This window comes from Argentina silus (genome assembly GCF_951799395.1).
Source record: "Argentina silus genome assembly, chromosome: 12".
In the NCBI taxonomy this organism is placed as follows: Eukaryota; Metazoa; Chordata; class Actinopteri; order Argentiniformes; family Argentinidae; genus Argentina; species Argentina silus.
The window spans coordinates 22889223-22901732 of NC_139666.1; positions in this window are offsets into that span (position 1 = coordinate 22889223).

Below are 12510 nucleotides of genomic sequence, written 5' to 3' on the forward strand. Positions count from 1 at the left end.
CATTTTATCCATGCACGACGACTACTTAGATACTCGCAGCACAGTTACCTCATATAAATTGCCCATGAGCGCGGAGCTTGTCTTTGTCACTGTAGCAACTTTGCTCCATCAGCGGGAGAAGGCGGTTCGACGCCCCTGTAAGCACATGTTTCTCTAATTCCTTTGTTTCAGGCAAGCCACTGTGACGTCAGACGCCTTTACGCATACAGCTTTGCGATGCTTAGACAGTAATAACATAATTCATGTTTACATTTCTTTAATTTTCGACGCATTGTCGTTATTCGTGACGCATCAATGACCAATTGATTATATGGCAATGCAATGAAAAAAGCGTGTGGAAAACAGTGTTAATGACAGATTTGAGAAGCACATTTCTTCAATGTTGGCCGCATGGCATTCCTGTGCAGGTGACAATGGTAATTTTTCAAAACGACAAGGATATTTAAACACATGATTATTTGTTTGCTGTGCTCTATGGCCTCTGCTACAGACCTCATCGAAATGACACTTAGATATCTTAGGGTATACATATCAAGTTTTCCCAAATGGTCTAGCGGATAGGCATCTACCTTGTAACCCATGGCGGCCCGGGTTCGATTCCCGTCATGGCAAATGTTTTTTGTAGAAAAATAAAATGAGTCCCAACGTGTGCAACAGAACAGTTCGAAATCTCGTTACATTTGCATCGTCATGAACATGACTTATATCAGGCTAGCTCATTTTTTCTTTGTTCATTTTAAGTGTAGAAACAATATTTCGTTTGTGACCATTTTTTTCTGCCGTTTTGACAACAGGCTCATGACTAAAGAACACACGGCTGTCTGCTGATTGACGCTTGACTGTAGATTTTCGCTTTGTGTCAAAAGAACTCCCTAACGCACACTTTTTCAAAGTAGGTGTATTCATCAGATCTGTTTGAAACATTGCATTTTATCCATGCACGACGACTACTTAGATACTCGCAGCACAGTTGCCTCATATAAATTGCCCATGAGCGCGGAGCTTGTCTTTGTCACTGCAGCAACTTTGCTCAATCAGCGGGAGAAGGCGGTTCGACGCCCCTGTAAGCACATGTTTCTCTAATTCCTTTGTTTCAGGCAAGCCACTGTGACGTCAGACGCCTTTACGCATACAGCTTTGCGATGCTTAGACAGTAATAACATAATTCATGTTTACATTTCTTTAATTTTCGACGCATTGTCGTTATTCGTGACGCATCAATGACCAATTGATTATATGGCAATGCAATGAAAAAAGCGTGTGGAAAACAGTGTTAATGACAGATTTGAGAAGCACATTTCTTCAATGTTGGCCGCATGGCATTCCTTTGCAGGTGACAATGGTAATTTTTCAAAACGACAAGGATATTTAAACACATGATTATTTGTTTGCTGTGCTCTATGGCCTCTGCTACAGACCTCATCGAAATGACACTTAGATATCTTAGGGTGTACATATCAAGTCTTCCCAAATGGTCTAGCGGATAGGAATCTGCCTTGTAACGCAGGGCGTCCCGGGTTCGATTCCCGTCATGGCAAAGGATTTTTGTAGAAAAATAAAATGAGTCCCAACGTGTGCAACAGAACAGTTCGAAATCTCATTACATTTGCATCGTCATGAACATGACTTATATCAGGCTAGCTCATTTTTTCTTTGTTCATTTTAAGTGTAGAAACAATATTTCGTTTGTGAACATTTTTTTCTGCCGTTTTGACAACAGGCTCATGACTAAAGAACACACGGCTGTCTGCTGATTGACGCTTGACTGTAGATTTTCGCTTTGTGTCAAAAGAACTCCCTAACGCACACTTTTTCAAAGTAGGTGAATTCATCAGATCTGTTTGAAACATTGCATTTTATCCATGCACGACGACTACTTAGATACTCGCAGCACAGTTGCCTCATATAAATTGCCCATGAGCGAGGAGCTTGTCTTTGTCACTGTAGCAACTTTGCTCCATCAGCGGGAGAAGGCGGTTCGACGCCCCTGTAAGCACATGTTTCTCTAATTCCTTTGTTTCAGGCAAGCCACTGTGACGTCAGACGCCTTTACGCATACAGCTTTGCGATGCTTAGACAGTAATAACATAATTCATGTTTACATTTCTTTAATTTTCGACGCATTGTCGTTATTCGTGACGCATCAATGACCAATTGATTATATGGCAATGCAATGAAAAAAGCGTGTGGAAAACAGTGTTAATGACAGATTTGAGAAGCACATTTCTTCAATGTTGGCCGCAGGGCATTCCTGTGCAGGTGACAATGGTAATTTTTCAAAACGACAAGGATATTTAAACACATGATTATTTGTTTGCTGTGCTCTATGGCCTCTGCTACAGACCTCATCGAAATGACACTTAGATATCTTAGGGTGTACATATCAAGTTTTCCCAAATGGTCTAGCGGATAGGCATCTACCTTGTAACGCAGGGCGGCCCGGGTTCGATTCCCGTCATGGCAAATGTTTTTTGTAGAAAAATAAAATGAGTCCCAACGTGTGCAACAGAACAGTTCGAAATCTCGTTACATTTGCATCGTCATGAACATGACTTATATCAGGCTAGCTCATTTTTTCTTTGTTCATTTTAAGTGTAGAAACAATATTTCGTTTGTGAACATTTTTTTCTGCCGTTTTGACAACAGGCTCATGACTAAAGAACACACGGCTGTCTGCTGATTGACGCTTGACTGTAGATTTTCGCTTTGTGTCAAAAGAACTCCCTAACGCACACTTTTTCAAAGTAGGTGTATTCATCAGATCTGTTTGAAACATTGCATTTTATCCATGCACGACGACTACTTAGATACTCGCAGCACAGTTGCCTCATATAAATTGCCCATGAGCGCGGAGCTTGTCTTTGTCACTGCAGCAACTTTGCTCAATCAGCGGGAGAAGGTGGTTCGACGCCCCTGTAAGCACATGTTTCTCTAATTCCTTTGTTTCAGGCAAGCCACTGTGACGTCAGACGCCTTTACGCATACAGCTTTGCGATGCTTAGACAGTAATAACATAATTCATGTTTACATTTCTTTAATTTTCGACGCATTGTCGTTATTCGTGACGCATCAATGACCAATTGATTATATGGCAATGCAATGAAAAAAGCGTGTGGAAAACAGTGTTAATGACAGATTTGAGAAGCACATTTCTTCAATGTTGGCCGCATGGCATTCCTGTGCAGGTGACAATGGTAATTTTTCAAAACGACAAGGATATTTAAACACATGATTATTTGTTTGCTGTGCTCTATGGCCTCTGCTACAGACCTCATCGAAATGACACTTAGATATCTTAGGGTGTACATATCAAGTCTTCCCAAATGGTCTAGCGGATAGGAATCTGCCTTGTAACGCAGGGCGGCCCGGGTTCGATTCCCGTCATGGCAAAGGATTTTTGTAGAAAAATAAAATGAGTCCCAACGTGTGCAACAGAACAGTTCGAAATCTCGTTACATTTGCATCGTCATGAACATGACTTATATCAGGCTAGCTAATTTTTTCTTTGTTCATTTTAAGTGTAGAAACAATATTTCGTTTGTGAACATTTTTTTCTGCCGTTTTGACAACAGGCTCATGACTAAAGAACACACGGCTGTCTGCTGATTGACGCTTGACTGTAGATTTTCGCTTTGTGTCAAAAGAACTCCCTAACGCACACTTTTTCAAAGTAGGTGAATTCATCAGATCTGTTTGAAACATTGCATTTTATCCATGCACGACGACTACTTAGATACTCGCAGCACAGTTGCCTCATATAAATTGCCCATGAGCGCGGAGCTTGTCTTTGTCACTGTAGCAACTTTGCTCCATCAGCGGGAGAAGGCGGTTCGACGCCCCTGTAAGCACATGTTTCTCTAATTCCTTTGTTTCAGGCAAGCCACTGTGACGTCAGACGCCTTTACGCATACAGCTTTGCGATGCTTAGACAGTAATAACATAATTCATGTTTACATTTCTTTAATTTTCGACGCATTGTCGTTATTCGTGACGCATCAATGACCAATTGATTATATGGCAATGCAATGAAAAAAGCGTGTGGAAAACAGTGTTAATGACAGATTTGAGAAGCACATTTCTTCAATGTTGGCCGCAGGGCATTCCTGTGCAGGTGACAATGGTAATTTTTCAAAACGACAAGGATATTTAAACACATGATTATTTGTTTGCTGTGCTCTATGGCCTCTGCTACAGACCTCATCGAAATGACACTTAGATATCTTAGGGTGTACATATCAAGTCTTCCCAAATGGTCTAGCGGATAGGAATCTGCCTTGTAACGCAGGGCGGCCCGGGTTCGATTCCCGTCATGGCAAAGGATTTTTGTAGAAAAATAAAATGAGTCCCAACGTGTGCAACAGAACAGTTCGAAATCTCGTTACATTTGCATCGTCATGAACATGACTTATATCAGGCTAGCTAATTTTTTCTTTGTTCATTTTAAGTGTAGAAACAATATTTCGTTTGTGAACATTTTTTTCTGCCGTTTTGACAACAGGCTCATGACTAAAGAACACACGGCTGTCTGCTGATTGACGCTTGACTGTAGATTTTCGCTTTGTGTCAAAAGAACTCCCTAACGCACACTTTTTCAAAGTAGGTGAATTCATCAGATCTGTTTGAAACATTGCATTTTATCCATGCACGACGACTACTTAGATACTCGCAGCACAGTTGCCTCATATAAATTGCCCATGAGCGCGGAGCTTGTCTTTGTCACTGTAGCAACTTTGCTCCATCAGCGGGAGAAGGCGGTTCGACGCCGCTGTTAGCACATGTTTCTCTAATTCCTTTGTTTCAGGCAAGCCACTGTGACGTCAGACGCCTTTACGCATACAGCTTTGCGATGCTTAGACAGTAATAACATAATTCATGTTTACATTTCTTTAATTTTCGACGCATTGTCGTTATTCGTGACGCATCAATGACCAATTGATTATATGGCAATGCAATGAAAAAAGCGTGTGGAAAACAGTGTTAATGACAGATTTGAGAAGCACATTTCTTCAATGTTGGCCGCATGGCATTCCTGTGCAGGTGACAATGGTAATTTTTCAAAACGACAAGGATATTTAAACACATGATTATTTGTTTGCTGTGCTCTATGGCCTCTGCTACAGACCTCATCGAAATGACACTTAGATATCTTAGGGTGTACATATCAAGTCTTCCCAAATGGTCTAGCAGATAGGAATCTGCCTTGTCACGCAGGGGTGGCCCGGGTTCGATTCCCGTCATGGCAAAGGATTTTTGTAGAAAAATAAAATGAGTCCCAACCGTGTGCAACAGAACAGTTCGAAATCAGGTTACATTTGCATCGTCATGAACATGACTTATATCAGGCTAGCTCATTTTTTCTTTGTTCATTTTAAGTGTAGAAACAATATTTCGTTTGTGAACATTTTTTTCTGCCGTTTTGACAACAGGCTCATGACTAAAGAACACACGGCTGTCTGCTGATTGACGCTTGACTGTAGATTTTCGCTTTGTGTCAAAAGAACTCCCTAACGCACACTTTTTCAAAGTAGGTGTATTCATCAGATCTGTTTGAAACATTGCATTTTATCCATGCACGACGACTACTTAGATACTCGCAGCACAGTTGCCTCATATAAATTGCCCATGAGCGCGGAGCTTGTCTTTGTCACTGCAGCAACTTTGCTCAATCAGCGGGAGAAGGTGGTTCGACGCCCCTGTAAGCACATGTTTCTCTAATTCCTTTGTTTCAGGCAAGCCACTGTGACGTCAGACGCCTTTACGCATACAGCTTTGCGATGCTTAGACAGTAATAACATAATTCATGTTTACATTTCTTTAATTTTCGACGCATTGTCGTTATTCGTGACGCATCAATGACCAATTGATTATATGGCAATGCAATGAAAAAAGCGTGTGGAAAACAGTGTTAATGACAGATTTGAGAAGCACATTTCTTCAATGTTGGCCGCATGGCATTCCTGTGCAGGTGACAATGGTAATTTTTCAAAACGACAAGGATATTTAAACACATGATTATTTGTTTGCTGTGCTCTATGGCCTCTGCTACAGACCTCATCGAAATGACACTTAGATATCTTAGGGTGTACATATCAAGTCTTCCCAAATGGTCTAGCGGATAGGAATCTGCCTTGTAACGCAGGGCGGCCCGGGTTCGATTCCCGTCATGGCAAAGGATTTTTGTAGAAAAATAAAATGAGTCCCAACGTGTGCAACAGAACAGTTCGAAATCTCGTTACATTTGCATCGTCATGAACATGACTTATATCAGGCTAGCTAATTTTTTCTTTGTTCATTTTAAGTGTAGAAACAATATTTCGTTTGTGAACATTTTTTTCTGCCGTTTTGACAACAGGCTCATGACTAAAGAACACACGGCTGTCTGCTGATTGACGCTTGACTGTAGATTTTCGCTTTGTGTCAAAAGAACTCCCTAACGCACACTTTTTCAAAGTAGGTGAATTCATCAGATCTGTTTGAAACATTGCATTTTATCCATGCACGACGACTACTTAGATACTCGCAGCACAGTTGCCTCATATAAATTGCCCATGAGCGCGGAGCTTGTCTTTGTCACTGTAGCAACTTTGCTCCATCAGCGGGAGAAGGCGGTTCGACGCCCCTGTAAGCACATGTTTCTCTAATTCCTTTGTTTCAGGCAAGCCACTGTGACGTCAGACGCCTTTACGCATACAGCTTTGCGATGCTTAGACAGTAATAACATAATTCATGTTTACATTTCTTTAATTTTCGACGCATTGTCGTTATTCGTGACGCATCAATGACCAATTGATTATATGGCAATGCAATGAAAAAAGCGTGTGGAAAACAGTGTTAATGACAGATTTGAGAAGCACATTTCTTCAATGTTGGCCGCAGGGCATTCCTGTGCAGGTGACAATGGTAATTTTTCAAAACGACAAGGATATTTAAACACATGATTATTTGTTTGCTGTGCTCTATGGCCTCTGCTACAGACCTCATCGAAATGACACTTAGATATCTTAGGGTGTACATATCAAGTCTTCCCAAATGGTCTAGCGGATAGGAATCTGCCTTGTAACGCAGGGCGGCCCGGGTTCGATTCCCGTCATGGCAAAGGATTTTTGTAGAAAAATAAAATGAGTCCCAACGTGTGCAACAGAACAGTTCGAAATCTCGTTACATTTGCATCGTCATGAACATGACTTATATCAGGCTAGCTAATTTTTTCTTTGTTCATTTTAAGTGTAGAAACAATATTTCGTTTGTGAACATTTTTTTCTGCCGTTTTGACAACAGGCTCATGACTAAAGAACACACGGCTGTCTGCTGATTGACGCTTGACTGTAGATTTTCGCTTTGTGTCAAAAGAACTCCCTAACGCACACTTTTTCAAAGTAGGTGAATTCATCAGATCTGTTTGAAACATTGCATTTTATCCATGCACGACGACTACTTAGATACTCGCAGCACAGTTGCCTCATATAAATTGCCCATGAGCGCGGAGCTTGTCTTTGTCACTGTAGCAACTTTGCTCCATCAGCGGGAGAAGGCGGTTCGACGCCGCTGTTAGCACATGTTTCTCTAATTCCTTTGTTTCAGGCAAGCCACTGTGACGTCAGACGCCTTTACGCATACAGCTTTGCGATGCTTAGACAGTAATAACATAATTCATGTTTACATTTCTTTAATTTTCGACGCATTGTCGTTATTCGTGACGCATCAATGACCAATTGATTATATGGCAATGCAATGAAAAAAGCGTGTGGAAAACAGTGTTAATGACAGATTTGAGAAGCACATTTCTTCAATGTTGGCCGCATGGCATTCCTGTGCAGGTGACAATGGTAATTTTTCAAAACGACAAGGATATTTAAACACATGATTATTTGTTTGCTGTGCTCTATGGCCTCTGCTACAGACCTCATCGAAATGACACTTAGATATCTTAGGGTGTACATATCAAGTCTTCCCAAATGGTCTAGCAGATAGGAATCTGCCTTGTCACGCAGGGGTGGCCCGGGTTCGATTCCCGTCATGGCAAAGGATTTTTGTAGAAAAATAAAATGAGTCCCAACCGTGTGCAACAGAACAGTTCGAAATCAGGTTACATTTGCATCGTCATGAACATGACTTATATCAGGCTAGCTCATTTTTTCTTTGTTCATTTTAAGTGTAGAAACAATATTTCGTTTGTGAACATTTTTTTCTGCCGTTTTGACAACAGGCTCATGACTAAAGAACACACGGCTGTCTGCTGATTGACGCTTGACTGTAGATTTTCGCTTTGTGTCAAAAGAACTCCCTAACGCACACTTTTTCAAAGTAGGTGTATTCATCAGATCTGTTTGAAACATTGCATTTTATCCATGCACGACGACTACTTAGATACTCGCAGCACAGTTGCCTCATATAAATTGCCCATGAGCGCGGAGCTTGTCTTTGTCACTGCAGCAACTTTGCTCAATCAGCGGGAGAAGGTGGTTCGACGCCCCTGTAAGCACATGTTTCTCTAATTCCTTTGTTTCAGGCAAGCCACTGTGACGTCAGACGCCTTTACGCATACAGCTTTGCGATGCTTAGACAGTAATAACATAATTCATGTTTACATTTCTTTAATTTTCGACGCATTGTCGTTATTCGTGACGCATCAATGACCAATTGATTATATGGCAATGCAATGAAAAAAGCGTGTGGAAAACAGTGTTAATGACAGATTTGAGAAGCACATTTCTTCAATGTTGGCCGCATGGCATTCCTGTGCAGGTGACAATGGTAATTTTTCAAAACGACAAGGATATTTAAACACATGATTATTTGTTTGCTGTGCTCTATGGCCTCTGCTACAGACCTCATCGAAATGACACTTAGATATCTTAGGGTGTACATATCAAGTCTTCCCAAATGGTCTAGCGGATAGGAATCTGCCTTGTAACGCAGGGCGGCCCGGGTTCGATTCCCGTCATGGCAAAGGATTTTTGTAGAAAAATAAAATGAGTCCCAACGTGTGCAACAGAACAGTTCGAAATCTCGTTACATTTGCATCGTCATGAACATGACTTATATCAGGCTAGCTAATTTTTTCTTTGTTCATTTTAAGTGTAGAAACAATATTTCGTTTGTGAACATTTTTTTCTGCCGTTTTGACAACAGGCTCATGACTAAAGAACACACGGCTGTCTGCTGATTGACGCTTGACTGTAGATTTTCGCTTTGTGTCAAAAGAACTCCCTAACGCACACTTTTTCAAAGTAGGTGAATTCATCAGATCTGTTTGAAACATTGCATTTTATCCATGCACGACGACTACTTAGATACTCGCAGCACAGTTGCCTCATATAAATTGCCCATGAGCGCGGAGCTTGTCTTTGTCACTGTAGCAACTTTGCTCCATCAGCGGGAGAAGGCGGTTCGACGCCCCTGTAAGCACATGTTTCTCTAATTCCTTTGTTTCAGGCAAGCCACTGTGACGTCAGACGCCTTTACGCATACAGCTTTGCGATGCTTAGACAGTAATAACATAATTCATGTTTACATTTCTTTAATTTTCGACGCATTGTCGTTATTCGTGACGCATCAATGACCAATTGATTATATGGCAATGCAATGAAAAAAGCGTGTGGAAAACAGTGTTAATGACAGATTTGAGAAGCACATTTCTTCAATGTTGGCCGCAGGGCATTCCTGTGCAGGTGACAATGGTAATTTTTCAAAACGACAAGGATATTTAAACACATGATTATTTGTTTGCTGTGCTCTATGGCCTCTGCTACAGACCTCATCGAAATGACACTTAGATATCTTAGGGTGTACATATCAAGTCTTCCCAAATGGTCTAGCGGATAGGAATCTGCCTTGTAACGCAGGGCGGCCCGGGTTCGATTCCCGTCATGGCAAAGGATTTTTGTAGAAAAATAAAATGAGTCCCAACGTGTGCAACAGAACAGTTCGAAATCTCGTTACATTTGCATCGTCATGAACATGACTTATATCAGGCTAGCTAATTTTTTCTTTGTTCATTTTAAGTGTAGAAACAATATTTCGTTTGTGAACATTTTTTTCTGCCGTTTTGACAACAGGCTCATGACTAAAGAACACACGGCTGTCTGCTGATTGACGCTTGACTGTAGATTTTCGCTTTGTGTCAAAAGAACTCCCTAACGCACACTTTTTCAAAGTAGGTGAATTCATCAGATCTGTTTGAAACATTGCATTTTATCCATGCACGACGACTACTTAGATACTCGCAGCACAGTTGCCTCATATAAATTGCCCATGAGCGCGGAGCTTGTCTTTGTCACTGTAGCAACTTTGCTCCATCAGCGGGAGAAGGCGGTTCGACGCCGCTGTTAGCACATGTTTCTCTAATTCCTTTGTTTCAGGCAAGCCACTGTGACGTCAGACGCCTTTACGCATACAGCTTTGCGATGCTTAGACAGTAATAACATAATTCATGTTTACATTTCTTTAATTTTCGACGCATTGTCGTTATTCGTGACGCATCAATGACCAATTGATTATATGGCAATGCAATGAAAAAAGCGTGTGGAAAACAGTGTTAATGACAGATTTGAGAAGCACATTTCTTCAATGTTGGCCGCATGGCATTCCTGTGCAGGTGACAATGGTAATTTTTCAAAACGACAAGGATATTTAAACACATGATTATTTGTTTGCTGTGCTCTATGGCCTCTGCTACAGACCTCATCGAAATGACACTTAGATATCTTAGGGTGTACATATCAAGTCTTCCCAAATGGTCTAGCAGATAGGAATCTGCCTTGTCACGCAGGGGTGGCCCGGGTTCGATTCCCGTCATGGCAAAGGATTTTTGTAGAAAAATAAAATGAGTCCCAACCGTGTGCAACAGAACAGTTCGAAATCAGGTTACATTTGCATCGTCATGAACATGACTTATATCAGGCTAGCTCATTTTTTCTTTGTTCATTTTAAGTGTAGAAACAATATTTCGTTTGTGACCATTTTTTTCTGCCGTTTTGACAACAGGCTCATTACTAAAGAACACACGGCTGTCTGCTGATTGACGCTTGACTGTAGATTTTCGCTTTGTGTCAAAAGAACTCCCTAACGCACACTTTTTCAAAGTAGGTGAATTCATCAGATCTGTTTGAAACATTGCATTTTATCCATGCACGACGACTACTTAGATACTCGCAGCACAGTTGCCTCATATAAATTGCCCATGAGCGAGGAGCTTGTCTTTGTCACTGTAGCAACTTTGCTCCATCAGCGGGAGAAGGCGGTTCGACGCCCCTGTAAGCACATGTTTCTCTAATTCCTTTGTTTCAGGCAAGCCACTGTGACGTCAGACGCCTTTACGCATACAGCTTTGCGATGCTTAGACAGTAATAACATAATTCATGTTTACATTTCTTTAATTTTCGACGCATTGTCGTTATTCGTGACGCATCAATGACCAATTGATTATATGGCAATGCAATGATAAAAGCGTGTGGAAAACAGTGTTAATGACAGATTTGAGAAGCACATTTCTCCAATGTTGGCCGCATGGCATACCTGTGCAGGTGACAATGGTAATTTTTCAAAACGACAAGGATATTTAAACACATGATTATTTGTTTGCTGTGCTCTATGGCCTCTGCTACAGACCTCATCGAAATGACACTTAGATATCTTATGGTGTACATATCAAGTTTTCCCAAATGGTCTAGCGGATAGGCATCTCCCTTGTAACGCAGGGCGGCCCGGGTTCGATTCCCGTCATGGCAAATGTTTTTTGTAGAAAAATAAAATGAGTCCCAACCGTGTGCAACAGAACAGTTCGAAATCTCGTTACATTTGCATCGTCATGAACATGACGATGACTTATATCAGGCTAGCTAATTTTTTCTTTGTTCATTTTAAGTGTAGAAACAATATTTCGTTTGTGAACATTTTTTTCTGCCGTTTTGACAACAGGCTCATTACTAAAGAACACACGGCTGTCTGCTGATTGACGCTTGACTGTAGATTTTCGCTTTGTGTCAAAAGAACTCCCTAACGCACACTTTTTCAAAGTAGGTGAATTCATCAGATCTGTTTGAAACATTGCATTTTATCCATGCACGACGACTACTTAGATACTCGCAGCACAGTTGCCTCATATAAATTGCCCATGAGCGCGGAGCTTGTCTTTGTCACTGTAGCAACTTTGCTCCATCAGCGGGAGAAGGCGGTTCGACGCCCCTGTAAGCACATGTTTCTCTAATTCCTTTGTTTCAGGCAAGCCACTGTGACGTCAGACGCCTTTACGCATACAGCTTTGCGATGCTTAGACAGTAATAACATAATTCATGTTTACATTTCTTTAATTTTCGACGCATTGTCGTTATTCGTGACGCATCAATGACCAATTGATTATATGGCAATGCAATGAAAAAAGCGTGTGGAAAACAGTGTTAATGACAGATTTGAGAAGCACATTTCTTCAATGTTGGCCGCAGGGCATTCCTGTGCAGGTGACAATGGTAATTTTTCAAAACGACAAGGATATTTCAACACATGATTATT